Source organism: Rhinopithecus bieti, unplaced genomic scaffold (genome assembly GCF_001698545.2).
Source record: "Rhinopithecus bieti isolate Rb0 unplaced genomic scaffold, ASM169854v2 scaffold_5023, whole genome shotgun sequence".
Taxonomy (NCBI): domain Eukaryota; kingdom Metazoa; phylum Chordata; class Mammalia; order Primates; family Cercopithecidae; genus Rhinopithecus; species Rhinopithecus bieti.
The window spans coordinates 560,352-566,250 of NW_016805223.1; the positions used below are offsets into that span (position 1 = coordinate 560,352).

Consider the following 5,899-nt stretch of genomic DNA (forward strand, 5'->3'; position numbering starts at 1 on the left):
GACAAAAAAATTTTTTTTTTTTTTTTTTTACCCTTTTTTTTTTTTTTTTTTTTTTTTTTTTTTTAATTTTTTTTTTTTTTTTTTTTTTTTTAACATTACATTTTGTTTTGTTTTGTTTTTTTATTATCTGATACTATGCTGATATTGTCTAGCATTTGTTTTTTCTAGACAGCACTATAGCTATCTGCAATGTTTTGTCCTCGCTGTTTTCAACAGTTTTTTTTTTTATTTATTTTTTATTTTTTTATTATACTTTAAGTTCTAGGGTACATGTGCATAACGTGCAGGTTTGTTACATATGTATACTTATGCCATAGTATTTTGTTTTGCTTTTTAAATTATTATTATCTGATACTATGCTGATATTGTCTAGCATTTTTTTTTCTAGATGTCCCTTGAAGTTAATTCCAGTACCAGACAACTATATAAAACTTCAGGATTTAATGTGTATGTGCTCTGGGAATGTTGTGGACAAAAGGGTTTTGTTCCAAAGAGTTTGTGGATTTTAAATGGGGAAAAGATACGGAAGTAGCTCCTATGTGAGCCCATGTGAGACTGTTTATGATAGCCCTCTTTCTTCAGACTCATTCTTGCCAATGCTACTTCCAAAAGGGAAAATACTCTGGAAGATTGCTTGGTCTTCTAACTCAATTTATCAAAAATATTCTCAGCATTAAAAAAAATAACACCCATGATAAACGTTACTAGTTTCATTTGAAAATAATGGAAAGGCAGAAAGAAACGTATGGATTCTTTCCTTTCCCAAATCAAGAGAATTGGTTGGATAAAATGTCCTTTATTTTGTGAATTTTGTAATGTTTCTATCCAAGTTGGCAGGAAAGAGCAGATGGCCTTTTTCTTCTTCATTGATTTTACTGGGCAGGAGAAAATCCTAAATTACCAAAGATATGAGCGGAAAGTTTGAGAAAAATTAGAGTCAAAAAATGCAAAACCAAGATGTATTAGGTTTATCCAGAGAAACGAAATCAATAGAATGTGTGTTAATATAGAAATATATTTTTTCATTCTAAATAATTGGCTCACCCAATTCTAGAGGCAGGCAAGTCCAAAATCTACAAGGTGGCCAGCAGACAAAGACACAGGAAAGAGCTGAGGTTGCAGTTTAAGTCTGAAGACAGTTTATTGCAGAAATCAGCAAGAGTAGATGAAGTTTGATGACAGTCTGTTGGAAAATTTCCTCTTGCTGGAGTTTGGGGTGGTGCTGAAATAGGATTTATCAAGCCTTTTTTTCTATTAAGCTTTCAACTAATTAGATGAAACCAACTCACATTATGTAAGGTAATCTGCTTTACTCAAAGTCCAATAATTTAAATGTAAATCTCATCCAAAAGCACCTCACATAAATATCGAGAATAAAGTTGGACCAATTACCTGTGTAATGTGACCCAGCCAAGTTGACACATAAAGTTAAACATCACACAGAGAAATTTAAGTTAGAGAAAAGAGCTAAATAAGGAGAACACATAGGCACATAGAGGAAAAAACACACACTGGAGTCTATCAGGGTGGGAGGTGGGAGAAGGGAGAGGATCAGAAAAAATAACTAATGGATACTAGGCTTAATACCTGGTGATGAAATAATCTGTGTAACAAACCCCCACATTTACCTATGTAACAAGCCTGCACATCCTGCTCATGCACCCCTGAACTTAAAAGCTAAAAAAAAGAGAGAAAAGACATAAATACTGAAAAGGAAAACTGCAGAAAATTATACTCTACTTAGAATAGTAAATTCTTAGACTGAAGGATTAAGATGAAAAGGGATTGCTAGGAATGTACAATGTCCTGTTTGTAGAAGATGCACAGCAGTGAAAAAGAAAGATGTTTTATAGTTCTAGGACAGAAAATTATCCTCATTTTATTCAGCAGGTTTAATTTTAAGCAGCAACATTATTAGCAAATCTATAAAGCTCTTATTGTGAACCAAACACTCACCTAGATATTTTATACATATTAACTGACTGAATAATTATAATAAATTGAGAAGCAGAATTTATTATCCCATTGTTACAGATGAACTATCTGTAGCGTGGAGAAGTTACATAAATTGTCCAAGGTCATAAACTTAATATATCTCAGACCTAGATTTGAACCTAGGACAGCTCATGTTGGAGCCTGTGCTCTTAACCCCTATCTTCTAACACCCTTGATTGTTGTAACTGAGATTTTTTCACTTGACTTTGAATTCACTGCTGTAATATTGACAGTACTAGCACAGCATGCCCTAGTTTGCTGGAGGAGAACTTGGGGTTTAAAGGCAGAATCACCATGCCTGATTCTGTTTTCCAATTTGCCAAATCAGGACAATTACTGCTTGGAGTTATTAGGAATTAAAGATAAAGTAACCATCATAGTGCTTTGTATACAATAGAACACAACAGTTTATTTCCTGTCTCTTCTTCCTGCCTTCCTTCCTGGTAACAATGTATTCCTCCTGCTTAATGTCTCTATAGATGTTCTTAAGTGTTCTGAGAAAGGTGTGCATGCTATGTAAGTCAGAATTTCAAATCAAAGGGCTAGAGAACATTATGACCAGGGAATACCTGACATTGGAGTCATACATTGTTGAATGAATATGACTTAGGTTAAGACAGAATTAAAAACATGAATGGTTTAAGTAGAAAAAACAAACTCAGTTTCTCCCATTATACTCTCACAGCATGCTTCTGACACCACATGTGTGGGGATTTTTTCCACCAGCAAGCAAGCAATCAATTTTGTAGCAGAGACCAGCCAGGTGTCTTCTACTCCAATTCAATTCTGAGACTCTCTAACCTGAGATAGCATCACATCCCACAGATTGAGGACTCAGAGCCACAAGACAGCCCACACGTCAGACACTAGTCACAAATCCAGGCTTCCAGAACTTCAGACCAACTGGCTCAGCTTCAAGTTTGGTTTCCACAACCTCTTCGTCAGGTTCCGTTAATTCGCTATAGTAGCTCACAAAAAGGGAAGCAAAGAAATACGCAGGATGAGATCTGGAAGGATCTTGAGCACAGGAGCTTCAGTTTCCATGGAGCTGGGGTGTGCCCTGCCGACACGTGAATGAATTCCTCTTCACCCTCCTGTAAGCCTCTGTCAGTTCAGCTATCCAGAAGCTCACCATAGCCCCTCCTCTTGGCCTTTTTCTTGAGACTTCATTGTATAGGCATGATTGAAGCATGTACAACCATGTAGAAATGTGATTGGACAAAAAGGGTGTGATCTAATACTAGTAGACTGAGTGGGAAAACCCAGCAAGGTCTGCCTATTCAGATTCTTCTTGGCATCTCTGTACAACATTCTTTCCTTCAGAGTATGGAGCAGAACCCCTTCTGAAATTAGTCTATGACTTACAATCAGGCAAGGTGGGTCAGAGAATATCTTGATGGCCAGCTCCAAGACATAAAGGCAAGGGAAGAATATATTTTATGTTTCTATGGACAGCCTTGGGTAGAAAAAGGGGTAGGTGAAAGGAGGGCAGGAGAAGGTCAGAGAGATTCTATTTTCTGAGTCTTGTTTCTAAGGCCTAAAGTACCCCAACATTATAACCAGAGACTTTCACCTTTATCGCTAAGAGTCTGTTCCAAATTTGCTTCAGGAATCAAAGACAAAAGATGCTTCAACAAAAAATATCATTTTAGTCACTTAGTAAATAACAAGGACTATGGGGGTTATGAGATGGAAACCATGGAAGAAAATCAATACACACATATATATATAACATGGTATAAGATGAAGAAAAACATTTTTTTTTTTTTAACTTGCAGAATCCTTACCTCTTCCTTAAAGTAAGGAATAATGTGATATTATAAGCTTTTGTTTATGGTTAACATAAAATTTGCTTTGTAAACACAGCAAAGGATTTAACCCAAAAGGTTAAACCTAATTATGTCAATATATTTTACATTCCAGAGATTGACCCTAATTATGTCGTATTTATTTTACATTTCAAAGAATTTTTTAAATTTTATTACACTTAAGCATATATATAGGCTTACATATACATATACTATGTTTCAATAGATATGTAGGTAGGTACATAGANTTCTCACTTATTCTGTCTAATTTTGAGCTGCCATTTTTTAATCCTAAGAGACCAGAGCTCTTGTTCTCTGAATATCAACCCCTATGTTTCTGTGGGCAAGTCTTGTGTGTACTCCCTGCCATGTCTCCATTCCAAACACGCTTCTACAGTGATAACAAGAAATATATCACAGATGATGTTCTCTTCTCAATCTCTGCTGCCTCTGAAGTAGCTGACCTTAGTAACATCATGAATAAACTGCTGAAGGATAAATATGAGTTCTACACACATGTGGAGTTGATTTCCTTACTGAGGGCCAGTTTCTGCTAATTTCCTTGGTCAAATACATGGACCTGGAGATCATCTCATCAGAAGAGATTCTGGAACTAGAATATGTGGAGAAGTACACTGCCCACCAGCCAGAGCAATGCATATTCTCTGATGACTGGAGCAGTTCAGTTAAAGGGTCAGAGGAATGTACCTTGACTGGTTCTTATGATAAGACTTCTGGGTTCTGATCTTTGGAAGAGAACTCCGTAGTGATGTTGTGAGACATACAGATGCTGTGAAAAATGTGGCCTGGGTGAAAAAAGACAGTATGTCTTGCTTATTACTGAATTCTTCCATTGATTAGAGTACTGTCTTATTGGAGTAGAATTTAATGAGAAACAGGGAAAGCCCTACACTGCTGCAGAGATCATAGTGGAAGTGTAGATTATATAGCTGTTGATAGCTCAGAAACTATATTTTGCAGTGGTTGATGAGATAAAATATTAAATATCTAGTCTACAGTCCCTATAGATAAAGAAGATGAAATGGGGGAATCCACAAATTGAGAAAGAAACAGAAAACAGAGCAATTGGGACTAACAAGGACTCTTTTGCTAACCCTCTCTGGCCACAAGGAAGCGATTTCCTTGGCTCTGTGGTCAAATGTTGAAAGAATCTGCAGTGCATCTTGGGACCACACAATTAGAGTGTGGGATGTTGAGTTCAGCAGTCTTAACTCAACTTTGTCAGGAAATAAAGTATTGTATTTTCTATTCTCTACTTTGTAAATGTTCAGCATCTGGAAGCACAGACACACATATAAAACTGGGATCCCTAAACTAAAGATAGTTTTTTTGCTGTCGTTTTCCCCAACTTCACATACAGACTGGGTGACATCAGTAAAATGGTCTTCTATTCAGGAACAGCAGCTGATTTCAGTATATTTAGGTGACACTGTCAAGCTGTAGAATACAAGAAGTTTTGAGGCTCCATTCTATGATCTAGCTGCTCATGAAGACAAAATTCTGAGTGTAGACTGGACAAACACAGGGCTACTCCTCAGTGGAAGAGCAGACAATGAATTATATTACTACAGATATTCACCTATCACTTCCCACATGGGGCATAAAGGTGAATTATAATTTGATCATAGAGTTTCTTTCTATAAATATTGGTAAAGAATCATGAAATTACATTGATGCAGATTCAGAAAGCAGCCTTTTAGATTAAAGTTTGTATAATAGTTTCACCCTTTATAATAGTTAACATATCACTTTTTTATTTTATAATAGAATAGTTAGTGTTTAGAAAATATAAAATGTGGCCTACATTTACTACTCTATACAAACTCTTGAAAATAAACTGAGTTTTTACTTCTTTTTAAAGGTATTAATTTGAATTAAGATTTTCTTTTGAAGTTCCATAAAAGAGTACATTACAAATACAAAATAAAAAGCATAAACCTTAATTTTTAAAAAAGTGTGAGTGGTAAAGTTGTAGTACCTGTCTCCAGATCCCACATTCTTAATATCACACTATATAGCTGTTTGCAGTGTTTTGTTCTGGCTGTTTTCAACAGTTTTTTTTTTTTTTTTTTTTT

General features: G+C 35.5%; 1 pseudogene; it reads left to right on the forward strand.

Moving 5' to 3' along the window:
• The first annotated feature begins 4,171 nt into the window (after window positions 1-4,171).
• On the forward strand, window positions 4,172-5,441 carry LOC108529401 (ribosome biogenesis protein WDR12 pseudogene; annotated as a pseudogene).
• Window positions 5,442-5,899: the final 458 nt, after the last annotated feature.